This window comes from Mustela nigripes, chromosome 2 (assembly GCF_022355385.1).
Source record: "Mustela nigripes isolate SB6536 chromosome 2, MUSNIG.SB6536, whole genome shotgun sequence".
Lineage (NCBI taxonomy): Eukaryota > Metazoa > Chordata > Mammalia > Carnivora > Mustelidae > Mustela > Mustela nigripes.
The window spans coordinates 208,891,603-208,913,105 of record NC_081558.1 but is presented as its reverse complement, the minus strand read 5'-3'; the positions used below and the strand labels follow the sequence as shown (position 1 = coordinate 208,913,105).

General features: G+C 47.4%; 1 non-coding gene across 1 annotated transcript; it reads left to right on the top strand.

Moving 5' to 3' along the window:
- The first annotated feature begins 19,471 nt into the window (after window positions 1–19,471).
- LOC132012727 (U6 spliceosomal RNA) lies at window positions 19,472–19,575 on the top strand. Its single transcript, XR_009402711.1, has one exon. It is a non-coding gene; the product is annotated as a U6 spliceosomal RNA (small nuclear RNA).
- Window positions 19,576–21,503: the final 1,928 nt, after the last annotated feature.

Below are 21,503 nucleotides of genomic sequence, written 5' to 3'. Positions count from 1 at the left end.
CTTTTATGAACCCAAATATTTAACCTAATCTCACGTGGAAAGTTAAATACGGGCCGGCCTTTGGGAATTAACCTTGGTGCCTGATGGGGTGTACCTACTTGGAGGCTGGCATTGGGTAGAGGAAAATTCTCTCCTTGGGCCCCGTGATGCCAGCCCCAGCCAGGACACTGCCTGGCCACAGTGAGGCCCCCTCCTCAGGGAAAGGCTTGGTGGACAGCACTGTTCCCTGCAGGACTTGTGCCGAGGGCAAGCATCCCAGAGAGATGAGATAAACACGGCCATCTCTGGGAATGTGGGTTGAGGGGAAGGCCAGTATGCCTCCAGGCCAACACCCCTATGCTAACCACCTGCTCATAAACCTAATTTTATTTGTTTTTAAAGTTTTTAAGTTTATTTTTATTGATTTGACAGAGAGAGAGACAGCGAGAGAGGGAACACAAGCAGGGGGAGTGGGAAAGGGAGAGACAGGCTTCCCACTGAGCAGGGAGCCCCATGCAGGGCTCAATCCCAGCAGCCTGGGATCATGACCTGAGCCAAAGGCAGATGCTTAACCGACTCAGCCACCCAGGTGCTCCAAACCTAATTTTCTTTAAATACCCACTCTTTGAGACCATTTTCATGTGGCTTTAGAGCAACATTGTTATCTTACACAATAGAAACTGGCCACAATAAGGGTATTGTACAAAGAACACGGAAGCAAGTCCAGGGAATTATGGAAAGACCCCAAAAAAGCTAAATGCTCTCTGCTTACCAAAAGATCCTTTTCTATCATGGTGGGAGTCCTTGGAATTAGGATGTTATCATGTGTCCGGTCCTTCTCAAATGCTTTCATTGTCTTAGGCTCATGCAGTCATAACAACACAATGTAAGGGACCCTGAGCTTTACAGCTAAGGAATCCAGGCACAAGAATTCCAGAGGTCGGGATGACATAGAGGTAGAGCCACCTAACCCTGAATGGTGGCCACAGTAGTGACATACAACCAAAATCACGCCAAGGTCAGAGGGCTGCCCATCCCTCTGTCATATAGCTGTGCAAAGTAAGAGGACCTGTGTTTTACAATGGAATTTTGTCATCAAACGGTGATCTGAGCGATGTGGCTTGAGGTGCACTGGGTGGCAAGAGAAAAGTGGCTGGGATCTCAAATTATCTACAATTCGTAGTAGTTAACATAGTGGATGTGAGCTAAAGAAATGCAAGTTTCTCTGTAACTCCACGCCAGCCTCTCATGACGTCATATGTCCTCATAGATTGTCTTCACTGAACACAATTAGGCAACCTCAACCACACAAAAACGCTTGGATGGTCCAGCGGGGTGGAAAGCATCTCCATAGAAACGGAAGCCCTTCCAAGGGCTCCCAGGGACAGTCCACTGGGGCAACTCTGCCACCTGCTGGTGGAAGCGAGGAGCAGAGACCAAAGTCTCCCTCACTCCTGAACAGGTCTTGACCATTTAATTTGGTGTCTTGCCTTCTCCTAGGGCAAAGTTGAGGAGAATCAAAACGGCGTGCAAGTCTACACTTCAGTAATTTGAGGCCGAACTGGAAGGCAGTACATCACAGAGGCTGAGAGCTTGGCTTTGGAGGCTGACAAACCAGGTGAGCAAATTAGTTATATTCCTAATCTCTGGATTTTTTTTTTTTTTAGTATTTTAGAAGTAGGACCTTCTGCTGTTATTTTTAAGAGAAGGATGCAGAAGGACATGGCAGTGAGAAGCAGATCTTGAGCAGACCTCACCAAGGAAAAGAATATTTAAGCACTGTGTGAAGAGGACCTCCGTAGTGGTTTATTTTTAGATAGCTCCTACTTGTGCCCTGATACTCAATTCACACAACTGGAATGAGATGAGCACTGACAAAGTGGTTGCAGAAACGGAGTATAAACCCAACCCAAGCATCTGCTGCAGGCTGGGGAAGACAACGGGAGGAGGTCAGAGCTGTTTCATGTCTCCCCCCGAAAGGCTCCAGCCCACCTGGCCTCTGCAAAAGGCTCTCGGTAGATCCGCTCTGCATTGTCTCCAACAGGAGAGCAAAGTGGTATCTGCCAGAAAGCGAGTTTCATAAAAGCAAATGTTCTCTTTGAAAATCAAATTACAACCCACACCTTTACAGAGCTCCTCTGCCTACATATGGCATATGTTTTTAAAGCCCAGAGAGTTGAGTCTGCTTTGGGTTTAAAATTGGATGTGACTCAGTGCCACATCCAGCACTAATAAACCCAAAATTCCTTCGAAAGATAAGAACAGTGGAAGACTGTCTAGAATTGAACCTGCCTTTCAAGCTACTAGTACTGTTTTTAGGGCACCACTATGTTACAAATCAAAAGGCTCGCAACTGCTAGTGGCGAGTAACGGGGAATGTAGGAAGTCGAGTAATTGACTTTGGAGAATTTCAAGTCAGTCAATGTCACTCTGCTCAAGCCGATCCTAGTAGGAGATAGCCCATGTAGGCTTTACCTACTGACCTACTATTACGGTGGGTAACTCTATGTCCACCGCCTCTTAACTTCTCCACACCCTTCCAGTATATCACAGTTTACAGTTCAATCCACATTCAGACTGCATTTCTATGGTGATGGAAATATTGTTCCTTGATGATCCAGTCACCTCTCTCCTATACAAATTTTGGTTTTCAAGGAGTAAATTATGATTTTTTTTCCCTTTAATCCCTACCCCTCCATGGCTCCCATTCAGTCTACTTTCTTCAAGCCGCCCTCCTCCCATTACGCACTGCCCAACCTACGCCACAGTACGTGGCATCCCTGCCCAACTCAGACTATAAAAAAGACAAGGAAAATAAAGTAGGGGGACTGGTGACAGATTGGGAGAGCAGGAAAACACCTGTCTGAGAAGATGTCATTTGAAGTGAAGAAGAAGTGATCCGTGTGAAGATGTGGGGAAGAGCATTCCAGGGAAAGGAGAATGCCAAGCTGATGCCAAGGTGCTGTGGTCAGCTGGATAACGGCCCGTCATAGATGTCCGCACCTTAATCCCTGGAACCTGTGAACATGTTTCCTTTGTGTGGTAAAAGGGACTTTGTGGTTGTGATTGAATAATAGTCTTGTGATGATGAGAAAATTACCCTGGATTGTCTGGGCAGGTCTAATACAATCACCAAGGTCCTCAGTAGAGGACCGTAGGAGGGTCAGTTAGAGGGGATGTGAAAGTAGAGGTTGGTGTGGTATGAAGAAAGGCAACCACCCTTCTTCCATTAGGGCAGCCTAATTCCAGAAGAAGCAGGCTCTCCCTCCAGAGCCTCCAGAAGGAGCCATCCTACCCACACTTTGGACTTCTGACCACCAGAACTTCAAGAGAATACATTTGTGTTGTTTAGGTTACTTAGTTTATGGTATTTTTTTATAGCAACAATCCGAAACTATTACAGATCCTATGGTGGAAATAGAAAAGCAGGGAGACAGGATCAGACTACAAGATGAAGAAGAGGTCAGAGAAGGGGACCAGGGGCTAGGTCCTCTATGGCATCAGGCATTCTGGACTTTATTCTGAAGCAGCTGGGAAACCAGTGGAGAGATTCATACAGGGACGAGCATGTGCTGATTTATGAGGTCCCTCTTAGAAGTGGATGGATGGGGACAAAGAGTGAAAAGTTGCTACACAAGGCAGTGTGGAGGGTCATCCAAAAAATTAAAACTAGAACTACAGTATGATCCAGGAACCCTAGGTCTGGGAATTTATCCCAAAGAACTGAAATCAGGATCTTGAAGGATATCTGTATCCCCATGTGCATTGCGACACTGTGCCCAGCAGCCAAGATATGGATCAGCGATAGATAAATGAGTGAAGAACGTGCGGTGTACACGTATGATGGAATATTAGTCCACCTTTAAAGAGGAAACTCCTCTGTGACAACACAGAGACACCCAGAGGACATGATGCTGAGTGAAATCAGCCGGTCACAGAAAAACAAACACTGTCTGTTTGCACTTCTCTGAAATGTCTAAACTAGTTCAGAGAATCAGAGAGTAGAATGGTGGTTGCCGGGAACTAGCAGGACGTGGAGATGGGGAGCGACTGCCCGACAGGCACAAGGTTTCAGTCAGGCAAGATGAGAAATTTCCAGAGATCTGCTGTCTATCATGGTCCCTGGAGTCAGCAATGCAGTGTCGTGCACGTGAAGATCATTGAGAAGGTAGAGCATATGCTAAATGTTCTTACCACAGGAAAATCAAATTAAAAAATGAAGGAATTCTCTTCTGGTTAGCAACGTTAAGGAGAAAGCACAACTTTACCGAGTATCCAGAAAAGGGATGGCTCAGGGGCACCTGCTGTCCAGTTCTGGAGAATTCCTGAGGACCACTTTCTATTGTATGGTCCTTCAAGCTTGATAGGTTCCCCTCCTCTAGGGCTAGAGAAACAGAGTCTACACTAGAGGCTGCCATGTTCAGAACAGCCACACTGTGTCCCCACAATGCTGTCAAGCATGCGTGACTCATAAAGCTACTGAGTCCAGAGGTGTTCAGTTGTACAAAGCTGATAAAAACGGGCTCGTGCTGCTCTGGGTGGGAGAGCACTCCTTCCTGCCTGCCCTCACTGCCAACACCCCTCGGGAAGACTTTGGGTTGACCTCTTTTTAAATTTTGGTTTCAGAACATGATGAATACAACCATGCTATGTCTTTCTTGTTTATTATTTTTATTTTGAAATCATGATAGATTCGGAGGAAGTGGCAAAAATGCGGAGTCCCACCTGCCCTCCAGCCAGCCTTCCCCGGTGGTGACATCATACACAACCAGAATATAATATCAAAACCAGGAAACCAGGGGCCCCTGAGTGACTCAGTCAGTTAAGCCTCCTACTCTTGGGTTCTGCTCAGGTCATGATCTCAGCATCGTGAGATCAAGCCGAGTCTGCTTAAGACACTCTCTTCCTCTGCCTCTACCCTCCATGTCACAAATAAATAAAGCTTAAAAAAAAAAAAAAAAAAAACCTGGAAAACGGATATTGATACAGGGCTGTCAACTAGCCCACAGACCAAATCCAGATTTCACCATTTTTAACCTGCACTCATCTGAGTGTGCGCGTGTGTGTAGTTCGATGCGTCTTCAACTGTTACGTCATCTGTGGAACCAACACCACCATCGGGGTAAAAGCTTCCCTCATCACCATTAAGAAACTAACCTTTCCACGTCCCCCTTTTCCACTTGCACCCCTTTCTTGTATCCCTATTCCCTGGTTGCCCTCTCTATAAATCTGCCACTTCTAGAATGTTCTATAATAAGTAGGATTGTACACTATAAAACCCTTTGAGATGGGCTTTTCGCCCACTCAGCGTGATTTCCGTGAGATCTGAGTGAGTTGGGTACATCCACGCTGCCCACTGACTTTTACTCCAGTCGACAGATGTTCAACACTCTTCTGCCGAAAGGTATTTGAGTTGTTTTCAGTTTTTTGCTATTGTGAATAGAGCTGCTATGAACATTTATATACAGATTTGGGCGTGAATGTAAGTTTTCATTGCTCTGGGGTTAACATTCAAGAGAGCGGTTGCTGGATCAGATCACAGAGGCATGTTTGGTTTGATAAGAAACTGCCGAATTAGTTTCCAGAGATCCTGCACCATTTTACATTCTGACCAGCAACGAATGAAAATTCTCGTTGTTCTATATTCTCACCAGCGAAGCTCTATGTTTTGTACCCAGAGTTATGAACTCTTGGGATTCTAGAAGATTAAAACTATAGGAGATTAGAACTATATTCTTGTGCAGTCTACTCCATTGATTCTGCTCAGGGAGGATGCAGATGTGGGGGAGGGGTCTGACCACCCCTTGTCCCTTTGTCCAATTCTTCTGTTACTTGTACCGCGCTCCCTGAGTCCCAGGCTCCGGCAAAACTGCCTCCACTTTACGACATCTCTGGAAACTTGTGAAAGGTCCTGCTCTCAGGGCAGGACCTGAGAGCCTTGTTCAAGCCCCAGGGGGATGTCTTGCCCCGAAAACTTGACCTTGTGCTTTGCTGCCATTGAAGAAACCAGGCTCTGGCTGCACCTTCCAAAGCGCACACAGCTCTCAGTGCATCGTCTTCCTTCAGGAAATTACTAACAGCACCGAAGTTCAAATACAATCTGAAGTTACAGCCCACAGCCCACTTCCCCAGGCTCACCCGGCCTCCTGCCCAGCAGTCATGTCAAGACCCATTGCCTCTAGCTCAGCTACTTCCATCTGTGGCGCACCTTCTGTGTGTCAGGCAATGTGCGAGGCACTTTATGAAGGAAATTCACCCCAAGTCTGCAAGGCGGGGGCAATGAGCCCCATTCGACAGATGAGGAAAAATGGCTGGAGAAGTCATCACCAAACTCAAAAGTTTCAGAATACGAGACCAAGGTATAAGTCGTTATTATACACAGCGTGCATAAAATATTCTTTGGGGTGTAGGCGAAGTGGCCTTCCCGGTCATTGTCTGAGTTTCAATGCGCAGTGCACCTCTCCCTGGGTTCCATGCCTGAAACTCGCAGAGCGGACACCAGGTGGCGCCAACGCTAAGCTTTTCCCTCCGCGGGGACCAGTCTGACTTCCCTGAAGCCGCTGCTGATTCCATCGCCCGTGCGAGCTTCCAGCACAACTCCAGCGTTTCTAGCACGTTATTTTATTTTATTTTTTTCAAATAGCAGACATCCTTAAAAATCAAATCATCACATAGTAACATCTGCACATCTTTCTGAAAGGCTTACACTTTACAGCAAAAAGCTAGGAAATGCAACCTCAAGGTGGAACATAGCACCTTCCCACTAAACATCAACTGTTTAAAACTGCTGGTTCTCCAAACTTCAACTTTTCCATATATGGATATTCTTGAGAAACAGATCACTGTTCCAGACCCTTCCTGCATTTTGAATGCTTAAAAGCTATGAATTTCCCTGCAGTTCTCTGCGGAGACAGAGTTCAGACCTATCTGCACTTCTGTTTACTACTGAGCTTGTTTGGGGATATTTTAATTACTGAAGCCCTCTTGTTTTGCCTGCGATGCCCAGCTCCTTATAATCTCCTAATTGCCCTGTTTCTTTCTGTGTGGATGAATTACGTTCTGGTTCTTTGTTCTCCAGAACGAAAACACACGGACGGGGCAAGGCGAGTGCTTCTTTCACACCGGCCTCTGGCCCCAGCGCCCCCTTATGTCCCTCTATTCAGGAGTTCTTCTCCCTAATTCTCTTTTCTTTGCCGTTTCAACCAGCTGCCCCACTTGTACAGGCTCGTCTGGGAATTCTTTTCCAGTCTGCACCCACGAGAATCCCCTTGATCCCAGGCAAAGTGGGACCGTTTGCGATCCCGGCTGTCGGTTTGAGCAGAAGTGACCCTGCGCTGAATTTTAGGTTAAGATTTGACTTCAGTCCTGGTGACAGGCTTCCTTCTCCGCGGCGTTAGTTGTGACTCATTCATTTGCTCAGCAAATGGGTGCCCAGTAAACCTCAACACTCTGGCATCCCGGATCTCTCACAATGGGTCCTGACGTGCCACCTCTGCTGGACTATGAGGCCAACGATCCGTGTCATATCCCTTCTAAGACTTGCAGTGCCATACGCAGCATCTAATCTGAACAGATACCTCAATAATGGTTATTAAATGAAAAGAAAAACAAATGAATGCCCCTCTCCCCCTCGAGGTTACTGCTTCTCTGTGGTTCCCAGAATGTCATTACTTTGGAAACTTACAAGCCCTTGCTTGGAGCCAAAGATGTCATGCGGGGTCTCGGCTATGAGAGGGACAGCAGTGTCCAGTAGTGTTCAGAACCTGCCTCCAATTCCAAATTCCTGGTTACCCTTCTGGGAATAAAATCTCCCCGAGTTTGTTTTCCGTGGGGTTTAGATTTAGGTTTATGAGAAGCTAGCATTTAGGAGGGACCCATAACTCAAGAGCCCTCTTCATTTTGCACCAGACCTCAAAATTTCAGAAGAGGAGGTAGTGGTTGCAGGAGTGGGAGAAAGGAATTTGCCAGAGAGATTGTCCTCTATTCCCAAATAAGTTCTGTCTCTCTTTCCCAGCCAGACTCTCTATAAAAGGGAAAACTGGACAACAGGCGGTGGGAAAGGAGCGCGTCCTGGCAACTAGCTTCAAGCCTCGTACACCACGCTGTTTACAAATTCCAGCAGCCAGCCCCGGGATCCAAATGTAGACAACTCTGTTTATGTAACTAAAATAGATGCTTATACCGTGTGATTAAGGTGGCTCGGGGAGCTGGGCCACTGCGAGGCGATGTTCGCTGCAGCCCCGGGCCAGAGGGGAGCACAGAATATGGGAGCCCTGGGACCCTGGCGGGTATGAGGTTGATTAGATTGGTTTTCTGGCCGAGCTGTCTCCCGCGGTAGGCACATGGCAGGTGCATGGGAGAGCAGAGGAGCCACAACCTGGCGTCTTTTGTTGCTGTCGGTCACAGAGGATGGAGTTGTCATCCAAGAGAGACCAGCACTGCACTGTCCCCTCTGGGCTGCCTCTTCTTCCTGCATGGGGTCTGGAATGAACCCCCGCTCCTGCCCCACCAGGAGAGGATTTGTTCCAACAGGCGGTTGCACTTCCTGGGTCCATAAAGAGGCTCAAGCGTTCTAGGGACAGTAGATGTACAGCTCCGTGAAACGCTCCGTCCGCTCACCATGGCTTTCACATCTCTGCACCCTCCGCTCTGTGACTGGGAGGCCTGTTCTTCTAGAAGCAGCGCAAGCTTCCCTTCTGGACATTCCCCAAACCCTCCCCGGCTGGAAGCGGTCACGGTGCCCTCCTCTGGGCACTGAGATCCCCCAGCCCTGGGTCCATCCACCGCACCCCTGGGAGAGCTCTTGTGGGTCAGGGTCAGCATCTTAACATCGTTATACCAGACTTGGCCCCAGCAGAGTGGCCGGTGTGGGCAATCAAGCTGGCCAATGGCTTGGGTTATTGAGTCACGGGAAGACGCCATCCAGGGGCCAGGGGACTAGAGAGCAGGAGCAGAAGGGCCACAGGGGTGCTGATCACTGCGTGGACTCCCTGAGGCCCAGAGAGGCCCTCGTTCACACGGCTCCCTGGCTGGGTGTGGCCGCCCATGCTGGGCTCCTCATGGCTCTTCCTTCTCCAGCCTCCTTGGTCTTCTCAGCTTTGGAAAGAGCCATGTAGCTTGGGGCCCTTTGCACACTCTTTCTTCTCCCGAGAATTGCTGTCCCACTGACCCAGATCCACTGTCCGATTCATCCTAATCACCGCAAATGCCAAGGGAGTCGAGGTCAACATCCTTGACAGGACGCCCGCTCGGTCTAGACTAAGTTCCCTCCTGATATGTTTGCCCCCCACACCAGGGGCGACTATAATGTCTGATGTGTGCTCACTGCCTTCCTGGGGGACAGGGTTTAATCCCTGGGATTAAACTCAGTCATTGTGTGATCATTTGCTTATAGTCTATTTTCCGTCTGGAATCTGGAGGACAGGAAACCCGTCTTCTCTATCTTCCCATGCCCAGCCCAGTTACCTGGCTTCATAGAAGCAAATGAACTAATGAATGGATGGATTAATTAACCAACCAAAGGAGGCCTGGAAAAACTCAGGAGAGAGAACCTGGAGCAGTCAGATTCAAGGTCACCTTGAGCCAGGCAAGAGCAAGCTAGAACTTGGTGGCGGCCCACCACAGAAGGAGCTTCCAGGGAGCAAAGGGGCGACTGTCCTCTGCCCCAATCAACAGGATCTTCCAAGGCAACACGTCTGAGGAGAAAAGGCAACAGAAAGACCCCACGGTTTTAAGCTGAGTGTCTTGTACTCTTTCTCTTTGGAAAAAAACAATAAAGGGTTCTTCTCGGAGTCCTTAAGGGGGTGGCTGAGGAAGGCAGAAGGAAAAAGAAAAGTTCTGGACCGTCCACATCTCTGATCACAGATACAGAGTGAGGGGGAAGGAGGCCCCACTGAAGTCACACTTGGATGCCAGGCTCCCGGGGCAAGGGAGGGCACAGCGGCTGCCAGGCCCGGTGCGGGCACACACGGGGGTATTCACAGCCCAGGGCCTCTGCCACTCCCGCCCGCCCTGCGCAGCCCCCGGCAGCAAACAGAACTCTCTGTCTCGGTTCCTGAGTCAGGCCTGCACAGAATTAACTGTAATAATTGGCAGGTGTGCTGCTGGCTTCTGGGTTTCAATTCACCGGGGGCTCATGAAAACGGGATGTTCTGCAGCAGCCAGTGTTTAGCTTGGGCTCCGAGAAGCTTCAGCTTTCCATGACGAGAGACGAAGTGTGTGGCTGCAGCTGCCCTGGGCTAACGAGAGTTCCAGAAAGGCCTTGGAGAAAGAGGCCCCTCTGGCCAGCAATCCAGTTCGCTCCTTGGGGAGAGAGGAGGAAATAGCCCTTGACCTGCCGCCCTTCTCAGGAGCACAAGATGATGGAGAAGAAAGGAGTCTTTCTGGCAGTTGCTCCCCCCCCCCCACCCCCACAACCGCCCCGGTGATCATCACCTCCAGAAATTTTCTAGCGACACGAATGTTCTTGGACTTCTTTCCGTGAACAACTAGGATGATAAGGAGGTTTATCGCAACCCGCAGCTGAGCCACCATTTCACAGGAGCCGGCCACCTCCGCGGCTAGGTGCCCACTGCAGACCTCACTAACCAATCAAGAGCAGTTATCTTTCCTCCTGAGTCTGAGACACGGGCTCGGAATCCTTCTCAGCCCTGCGCCCCAGGAAGCCATGACAATGAAGAGGCGTTGGCATGAGAGTATTTGCCACTTCTATTTTAGTGACTCAGAAGAGGCCAAAGTTAGAATCTCATCAGCGAGTTTTTTGCAAGGACAGGAGTCTAGGGATATCCTACCACGGACTGTGGCTTTGATGCCAGTTACTGGCCAGAGACTCCTTATTGCTGCCCTTCAAAGAGCAGGCTCTGATGATCATCTTCAGAAGGGGGAACACTGTATGGGATTTCACTGGGGACCCAGGCATGGTGACCCAGGGCTGGGATGGCCAATACCAAGGGTACATCCTTTCTGTTTATCATATCTTCACTTGAAGCTTGTCCTTCAACTGGAGTGCTGGCCACCAGTCTGTTATAGAAGGGACAGAGCTGGCCATCACCCTGAAGTCCTTTCAGGGGACAGCTGGCCATGCATGGTGGCCCCCTGCCTCGTGTCACTCCCACCACTCTTTCTCAGCTGGCCTGCTTGGGCCCTTTTTTGTAGGAACTAATGTGTAGTGCTGGAGAGGAAGGACTCTGGCCTCCAGGGCTGGGAAACACTAAAGAAGCAGTAACCCTTGGGTTTAGCCCACATGTGTCATGGGGGAGGACCTCTGTTCACAATCCAAGTATCGCCATCTAGTCCTTCAAGGATGATTATCCTTGTGACCTTTGGCTTCCTCCCAATAGGCTTTGGGAAGGTGTCTCCTTCCAGATGTCCTTTCCCATCGCTGTTTTACCTTTCATCAGAGACCAAAGCCTGAACAGGACCTCCTGATGCTCAGCCTGATGACGTAGGGAGGATCTTCCTCTGTTACCACAAGTTGGTGCTGTGTCCCAAGCTCTTAGCTGATGTCCTAAGGAGGAGGGAGGACTTAGAAGCCTTTCGCTCTTTCTTACCTTGCTGCTTGGGTTCCTGATTCACACTCCCTGGGATTTGGGCAGTCCCATTAGTTCTGTAGGTCATGTCCTCTCCTGCAAACAGGAATAATGACATCACCTCCTAGGATTGCTATGAGGACCAAATTGAGAGAGTCTACACCAAGTGCAAGCATGCAGTAAGCACCTAGTGGGTACAAGTTTTAATATGGGGTCAATATTCCATTTCATATAGGGTCAATGTTTAAAATGGGATTGGTATTTAATATGGGGTTGATATAAAGATACACATAATATAAAGTTTACTATTTTGAATCATATAATTCTGTGGCATTAAATATCTTTGCAATGTACAACCATCACCATGATCTCATGCCAGAACTTTCTAGAACCCCAAATGGAAACCCTATACGTACTAAGCAGTCCTTCTGCTTTTCTCCCTCCCTACAAGCCCCTGACAACCACGAATCCGCTTTCTCTGTCTGAGATTTGCCTAGTCTGGACATTTCAAATAAATAGAATCATGCAATATGTGGTCTTTTGTGTCTGGTTTCTTCCACTTAGTGTCATGTTTTCAAGGTTCTTCCTTGTTCGAACATATATCAGTACTTCGCTCCTTTTTATGGCTAAATAACACTCTACACTGTGGATAAGACCATATTTCTTTGATGTATTCATCTGTTGATGAATAGTTGGGTTCTTTCAGCTTTTGGCTATTGCTAAAAATGTGCTATGAATACTTGTGAGCAACTATGTGCTTGAACACCTGTTCTCGGTTTTGAGGTGTATATATACACCTGTATATATACCTAGAAGTGGAACTATTGGGTCAGATAGAGACTCTATGTTTAAGTTATTGAGAAATCACAAACACTTTCCCACAGTGGACCTGCCATTTTACATTCCCATCAGCAACGTACAGGGCTTCAAATTTTTCCACAGCCTCAACAAAACTTAATGTTTTCCATTTTTTTTTTAAATCTGGCCATCCTAACCCTCTTACACTGTTGGTGGGAATGCAAGCTGGTGCAGCCACTCTGGAAAACGGTATGGAGGTTCCTCAGAAAGTTGAACATAGAGCTACCCTATGAGCTAGCAACTGCACTACTGGGTATTTATCCCAAGGATACAAATGTAGTGATACAAAGGGGCACCTGCACCCCAATGTTTATAGCAGCAGTTCCACAATAGCCAGACTGTGGAGGGAGCCCAGATGTCCAATGACAGATGAATGGATAAAGAAGATGTGGTATGTATACATATATAGTACACACATATACACATATATATATATATATGTATATATATATATACAAATATATATGGCAAATACACACACACACAACAGAATATTATGTAGCCATTAAAAATGAAATCTTGCCATTTGGAATGATGTGGATGGGACTAGAGGGTATTAGGCCAAGTGAAATAAGTCAATCAGAGAAAGACAAGTATCACATGATCTCATACATATGTGGAATTTAAGAAACAAAACAGAGGATCATAGGGGAAGAGAGGAAAAAAATGAAACAAGATGAAATCTAAAGGGAAACAAATCGTAAGAGACTCTTAATCATAGGGAACAAATTGAGGGCTGCTGGAGGGGAGGGCTGGGAGGACGGAGTAGCTGGGTGATGGACATTAAGGAGGGCACGTGATGGAATCATCACTGGGTATTATATAAGACTGATAAATCACTGGATTCTGCCTCTGAAACTAATAATACACTGTATGTTAATTAATTTAATTTAAATTTTAAAAAAATTTTAAATCCGGCCATCCTGGTGGGTTTGAAGTGGTATCTCTTTGTGAGTTTGATTTGCATTTCTCTGATGACTAATGACACTGGACATCTTTTCATGTATTTGTTGGCCATTTGTGTATCTTCTTTGGAAAAATGTCTATTCAAGTCCTTTATTCACTTTTTAATTGGATTGTTTGCCTTCTTGTGGTTTCCCCTATAAATTTAAGGTCATCTTCTAACCAACGGGGTCAGAAAAAAATCAAAAGACATAAAAGTGTGTGTGTGTGTGTGTGAGTGGACGGGTGGGTGCACGCGCGTGTGAAAGGTTTTCCAAACTCCTTGTATAACCTGGATGAGCAGGGAATAAAGCTAGTTCCTTTATGTTGTCTAGAACTTATTTGTCTTCCTTCTGGTCTTTACTCTGATAAGCTTTATTACCTAGATCCTAAATTTAAAAGGCCCTCTCAATTATGCTTAGTCTTTCTAGAAGAAAAAGAAAACAAAATAAACCCAAATTCTAAATTTCTGAGATTTCTCTTCCCTGGCCCCAAGGTGGTTATGGCCTCTGACAGTATAGGGTGGTGGTGGTGGTGTCGTAACCTTAAGGCAAAGGGGACATCTCATCATTCTTGGTGTGGTGACTTCTATCTTCTCTAGACTCCTAGGCCATATCCGTTGTCTGCTGGCTGAGCTCACACCCTGGAAATGGAGGCCAAAGGCTGTAGCCATGTGGTCAGTCTCCTTGGCTCCACCAGAGGCCACCTGCTCCTGGGGATTGGTTTCCCCTTTGAGGTCTGGCTGTGAATTCCCCAGGAGTCTTCTTCTCAGCAATCCCACCTTGTCCCCTCCAGAACTTTGGCTCTTCCTGAGTCTCACTTTCAACACAGACAGGTAAACCAAGGACAACTATAGCCTCAGGCCTTCCTGACAAACTACCCAGCAACACTGTGTTTGTATGGATGAGCTGCTCCTCCAGGGAAGCACAGAATCCTCCCAGGGACTGGAAGAAGGAACAGGTGGAGTGACAGCATCCTAATGGCTGACAGGAGGGAGAATTCAGGATGTGGCAATCAAATAGATTCTTGAAAGATATACAAAGGTGTCTTGGGGTGGGAACTCTGCCCTCTGAGTCTCTTTCACTCATCAGAGCACCTGACAGTGTTAGAAAAAGAGGAGGTCCTCAAGCCACCAACTTCTTGAGCTGACTGTGACAGATGAAAGCCTTGGGAGATTGAAGGAATGACTTAGTGGCTAATTATTTTTGAATTAGAGGAGACATTGAAATGGCCACCCAAGCCCATCTCCATCACTGACCACAGACTCCCCTAACTTACTGCCCATAAAATGACAAAGGTACAAGGTCTGTATTTATTTCCCTTCCCTGCCAGTCTTGCAGGTTAGAAGAAAGAATATTCCCCTCCTCTTGGAAGCTAATTCTTTCACCTGTGTTCGTAATTCCCAACCCTCCATCTTCTTTAAGATCTAGACCTTAATCCCAGGAGCTCAAAGAGAGGATGCCCTTCTCAGATCTACAGATCAGTGGTTGACCAGTTGGTTTACTGCCGACTCCTGAAAGCAGAAACTGCTGAACCTTCCATTACCTGTTTTTCTGCCCCTGCTTGATAAATGTGTTTATCCTGATCTGCCTGCCAATGGACTACAAAATCAGGAACACTTAAGGGTCTGTGATAAGAAGAAGAAAGATCAAGCCTCCAGCCCAAAAGTCCCCTGTTGGAGGAGGACTGACAGAAAGGGATTGAAAAAACAAGTAATGAGGGATGCCTGGGTGGCTCAGTTGGTTAAGCAGCTGCCTTCGGCTCAGGTCATGATCCCAGTGTCCTGGGATCGAGTCCCACATCGGGCTCCTTGCTCGGCAGGGAGCCTGCTTCTTCCTCTGCCTCTGCCTGCCATTCTGTCTGCGTGTGCTCGCTCTCTCCCCCTCTCTCTCTCTGATAAATAAATAAAATCTTTAAAAAAAAAAAAAAGAAAAGAAAAAGTTTAAAAAAAAAAAGAAAAAACAAGTAATGAGAATGCTTAAGAGGACACTGTCTAAAAACAGGACTTCTAGGAACTAAAAGAAAATTATTTTTTATCTTAAAAACTTGGGAAATAAACTGAAAGAAAGATAATCCCTGCTTATCAGTGAATTAAAGATCTAGGGGATCAAGGAGAAGAAAATCTCATAATATGAAAACAAAAATTTGGAAAACAGAAGGAAACAGTAAGAGATTTGGAGGACAAAACAGGAGATATGACGTTCAAATAATAGAAGTTCCAGAAGGAGAGAGAAGGTGAAGAACAGATGAAGGAGAAGTAATATTTAAACAAAAAACAGAAGAAAATTTCTGTGGTCTGATATAAGATTTAACACTGTGGGTTGAAAGGCCCAAGTCTTAGACAGGGTTATTTTTTTTAAAGACACACACCTAAATATAACTTGGTGAAATCTTGGAATTCCAAGGACCAAAAAAAAAAAAAAAAAAAAAATTGCTTACCGAGATAAGAGAGAATGAAGAGACGTGAAGGGAGATACAACTTTTTCTTCCTACATCTTTGCATTGTGTCACTAGTAAAAACGAGTACCTGCTGTGCTAAAATTGACAAAGAAAAATGTTTTATTTTATTTTTTTAAAGATTTTATTTATTTCTTTGACAGAGGGAAATCACAAGTAGGCAGAGAGGCAGGCAGAGAGAGAGGAGGAAGCCGACTTGCTGCTGAGAAGAGAGCCCAATGCAGGGCTTGATCCCAGGACCCTGGAATCATGACCTGAGCTGAAGGCAGAGGCTTTAACCCACTGAGCCACCCAGGCACTGCCCAAGAGAAATATTTTAATGGGTTTCTAGTGATTCTCATTTTTCTATGGACCTTCTTGACCCAATGACTCAAGACATGCATAGCTTTGGACTCAATGCCCAATTGTCCTATTTTTCTGATTCTGCCTCTCACATCTGGGTCCTAACCAGCCTGAGCTCCTTCAGACCAACAAGCTCTTCTTGTGCCTTTATTTTGAGACTGGAACTGTGCTTGACATTGATATACAAAGATGGAGAAGCGTAGTTCCTACACTCAAGGAGCCTATGTTGAGAGTGAGCTGAATGTGTTCACTGGGAGAGGCATCTTGTCCTTTGCTCTTGGCTGATTATCAGGGTAAGTGGTGACATATAAAGGTCATGTCCATTTCTTCCACCAGCCTGCCTAGGAACTCCCCCTGACAAAGGAAGGGGGTGAATACTATAGTCCTGTGGTTTCCATCACAATCTCAGGATGGCATTAGCTGTGACACAGTTGTGGTTCTTCTGAAACTGGGTGAGTGACTTGGTCTTTCCCCACCTCTCCCAGCTCCTTTTCCTTCACTCTGCACCTACTTCCCACATCATCCCAATAGCAATGTATGTTGGGATTCCCTTATTTCAGGAACACATTCTATTTTTGAAAGTCATCTCACCCCCTGGGTTTGCTTCCCAGGGGCAATGGAAAACAGTCCCCAAGGCAGGCCTCCTGAAGCAGTGTCACCCAGGGGGAACAAGGGACTGGTTGAAGTTAAGAACCAAAGAGAATTAAAAGAGGGAACCCTCTGAATGGGAGGGCTCCTCCCTTCTTCTCTGGTCAGGGGAGCAAGATGAAGATATAAAAAGCTTAAGGGAAGCTAGCAGGAGAAACAGCAGGGAGTAGAAGTGGCCTCTATAGGAAGAACCATGGAGGGCCACCACCCAGAAGAATGACCTCCAGAGCCAGGATCTGCTAAGGGCAGCTCAAGAGGGTTGTAAATGATACCCAATGAAACAGGAACACTGCCATATAGGACAAGGTAGGGTTCCCAGTCACTGCATGTGGCTGCAGAGCCAATGCATTTACATACCCGGGGATGCCTGGCTAGGCAAAGGGGTATGACTTCCCAGGTGTTTAGTGACTCCAAGTAACACCAGATGCATCTTCAGCACAGGTAGGTAATAAATTCACATTCCCTGCCTGTTGGCCATCACCCCTCCCCTTCTCACCATTCCAAAGCCTGCCTCTCTGATTCCCTCTACATCTTCTGGTCAGAAACCGGTCAAGGCCCAGGGTTTGGGACTCCTCTTCATCCTAAAGCTTCTTCTCAACCCCAAAGGCCAAGAAAGAAGACCATGGTTACCCCTCCTTTCTTCTCCCTGAGATATGCAGCTTAGCTGGAACAAAGACCCCAGAGGCCCAAATGAGGAAATGTCAAGGCATCCCAGGGCAGCTCAAGGCCACGTTGCCAACCCTGGCCAAGGTCCGAGCCAAAGGACATAAAGAAATAGGCTTTCCATGGAGAGTATCTTCAAGGATTTGCACTCCTGCCCAGTTGACAAAAGCCCCAAAGTGTTGGCCCAGGGAGGGAGTGCCAGCTTTATGTTTAGTCTGGCACTGATCTCACAGGCCAGCAAGGATCAGCAAGCTGCGAGTGTGGGTTTCAAGGCCCCTGAGTACCCATGTTTATCTTCAGGCTCCGATCCAAGAGCTCAGAAATGTGTCCATTTCAAAATAATAATTACAATGGTCTGTCTTCAGTAAGATGCAGACCTTGGAATCCATGTCAAAGTACAGTGGGACAAAACAGCCTCAGGAAACGTGATTTGGGTGCCCGAAGAATGGAATTTAACATAAGAATTCTCAGAATTCATGCGGGCCTCACACACCTCAACAAGAAAAGGCTATGAAGACATTACAATTGGAAGAGATAATTAGGGGGAAAGACGGGAGCATGATGTTTTTGCAAAATTGGGTGTTTCAGCTGGTTCTGGTCATCGGACAATGGAAGGACCAGCATTTGGATATTCAATTACCTCCTGAAGCTGAGGACCAGTTGAATATATTTGGTTCCGGAAATGTCCCAATGAAGCAAGAGAAAAATGGAACAAAAGGCTTTGGCAGGGACCAAGCCATTCTCACAGCTGCAGAAATGGAAGACGGATCCCAGAACACCCTCCACCCCGCCCCAGCCCCAGCCCCCATATGGCCTAAGGGGAGCTCAGGAGGCTGAGAGCCTTGCCATAGCTTGGCTCACCATAGCACAAGCCCCCAGGAAGACTTCCTCTGGTGGCCCACCCAATCCCCAGGACACACCATCTCTGTCTCCGTAAGAATGAGAAATACTGAAATAACCTCTCTGACTGTTGGCCTCCCGGCCCCCAGGCACCCAGGCCCTTACCAGTTGGCCTCCCTGCCTCCTTAGAGAAAAATGCCAACTTCCCAACCACACACTGACATTCCTGGCAGAAAGAGCTTTATTATTCCACCTGAACCAACGAGAAACAAAGCCAGTCCAGAAATTTGCCTATTGGGAGTGCAGAGCTTTGAATGCCATCAGTCATGTGGAAAATGTTGAGCCGAGCCTGGCAGAGTCCTCCAAGGCCTCCATGCAAACAACAAAAGGCTGCTGAGAGCGTTCCGGCCCTCGTGGAGGAGGAATCACTAATCACAAAAGCAGGCCCTGGCCTCCTCCGATGGCCCTAATGAGGACCAGGTGACCACCGATGAATGTGACCACACTGCGTTTGCGTTTGTCAAATCTGACATGTCCACAAAGCCTGGAATGAATGAGCCTACAAACAAGAAAATCTCTCTGTCCGGGAGCTGGAAAGGATAGGATGTGGAAAAGGCACGGGGGTGTCATCAATTACTTGTGGTTCTCGGAGAGCCAAGAATTATGCTTGGAAGTACAACTTCTGAGCATCTGGAGAAGTCTTTGGTCAGCATCCTAAGTCTTCTGGATAATATCAAAATCATTCCGACCATCCAAGCGAGGCCAGATGGAGGCAATATTGCGTAGTGTGCAAACTTGACTTGGGCGCCTCTCTGCCCTCCCCCTGCTTCTTGCCCATCTTCCTTGGGGTGCGGGGGGGGGGCACACCCCCTCCTCCACCACCACCACCACCAAGAGCAGCTCAGGGTCTCCCCTTCTCACCTGCCAAAATCTGCTTCTAACAAAGGATCTGATACTCTTGCTCTGATCACAGGATAAGTATTAATGTGTTTACATTGTAATGGGAGTAAATGCCTTCAGATAAAGGGTCACAATTCTCACTGTGCAAACTGGGGAATTAGCTGACAGCAACAGGAGGCAGGGTTCACGGGGACAAAGCCAAAGAGGCTTTGGAGGAGGGAGGAGTGACACTCACTTCTTGTGGGGCCTTAGACACTGGCCTCTCTCTCTTGGTCTCAGTCTTCTTCTGTCTAAAAGGAGGGGTGTGGCTGTGGGCGCTTCCACCAGCACATACATTAAAATTGGAGCTATGCAGAGAAGACTAACATGGTCCCCTGCGCAAGGAGGGATAGGACTTCAGGCACTTGAACGTTTCCTTCGATCTTGACCAGTTCAGGGACCGCCAGGCAGCAGGAGCTTTTGTGAGCTCCTGAGAAGTAGGGAGGCATGGTAATGGAGAAGGGGAGAGCCAAGAGGAGGTGCTACAGCATCCCTGTGGAATATTCCAGAAAGACGGCCCATGGGGTCCGCTGGGCCTGGGGGACAGAGCACCAGGGGGGACGCTCTTGGGGCCCATGGGAGCATTTGGGGGTCCTACTGATGATGTGATAGGACTTGGGCTGGGGCTGCTCCTGAGTCCTTAGGAGGGCCCCTTACCCAGGTGTACCGGGATTTTACTCCCCTGCAGGATTTCCACTCACACTGAGGCTTCGACAAAAGACTCAGCTCGGCCAGGGTAAAATTTCTACTGTCCCCGAGACCCTGCCACCTTCGTCATGCTTCCCTCTCCTCCCTCACAGCCAGAGCTCATCCACCTCCTCTTTCTCTCTCTCCGCACATCACCCAGGAGGGCACATTACCCAGGAGGGCACCCCAAAGCACAGCAACATGATTGGACTAGAAGTCCGGGCCCCAGATGACCATCTTCATTATTCATAAAGGTTGTGGGCTTTTTTTTTTTTTTTTAAATTTTTATCTTTTTTTTTTTTTTTTTAATGAGAGGTATTTGGGTGTCAGGGCAAGGGATTTTTAAATAACTTTTTACAGCTCATGAAGAATTTTTAAATATCCTTTAAAACAAAAGACCTCTTTGAAGCCCGGTCTGCAGAGCAGGAACACAATGGATGCCCTGTTTACTTGCTACAAATTGTTTACTTTGCTACAAATTGAATGTAGAGAGAGAGGGCCTTTTGTGCCTAGGGTTGCATACATGTCAGCCTCGAAAAGAATTCAAGTAACTTTAGCCCCATTCCACACACTCCACCTCAACTATGTGCTACGGAATGATGTTGTGTTTGGAGCAGCTTGCCATCGATCGGATTTGGCCCCGGAGTCGGGTGGGGGGTGGCCGGGTCTCTTATTACAACTCTGTATTTAGACCCTAGGGTGAAGAAAATGAATTCAGCAACTCGGTGTTTTTGACCTGTAGAGAAGCCTCAAGATTTCACTGGAGAGGGAAGGAGGGAGGGAGAGGTAAGCTCTCCCCTCACACGTTCTTTTGGGGAGATATTCCTCACCCTCTGACCTCCCCCACACGCCCGGCCCACCTTCCGGGGTGGGAGGGTCCAACAGACTCTACAATCAGGCCAGTCCCTTTGTTTCCGGTACTTCGTCCTACTTGTTATCTGCTTTGGGCAACATTGTGTCCTCCCCCTCCCCAAATTCATGCATAGAGGTCCTAACCCCCAGAATCTCAGAAGGTATTTGGCAATGGGCTTTGAAAGAGGCGATGAAGTCAAAGTGCTGCTGTGACCCTATCTGATGGGTGTCCTCATAAGATGAGGAAATTTGGACAGAGACGCCAGGCTGCACATGCACAAAGGAAGGTCCGCGTGGGGACGGAGTGAGAGGATGGCCACCTACAAGCCAAGGAAAGAGGTCTCAGAAGAAACCAACCCCACCGGCACCTTGATCTTGGACATGTAGCTTCCAGAACTTGATTAAATACATCCTGATGTCTAAGCCATCCGGTCTGGGATCGTTTTTATGGAGCCTTCGTGATTTAAAACACTGTCAAAAGGACAAAGCCCCTGGAGCCTTCTTCAGCTTTTGTTCCTTCTCTTGCAGGACTCTTGTAAGAGTTAGGTTTGTAGAGGACAAGGCACCCGGGGACCTTTGATACGTAATTGTGAATGCTAATATTGTTATTACTTCTAGAGACCAAAGTTTCTATGTCTTTCCTAGAAGCTCTCTCTATTGATTTGATGATTTACTGCAAAAAGAATTTAGTTTTGTTGGCCACCTGGAGGTCCCCTACTCGTTGCACATTTCCAGGTGGCCGAATGGCGGGGTCTATCGCCCCTACAC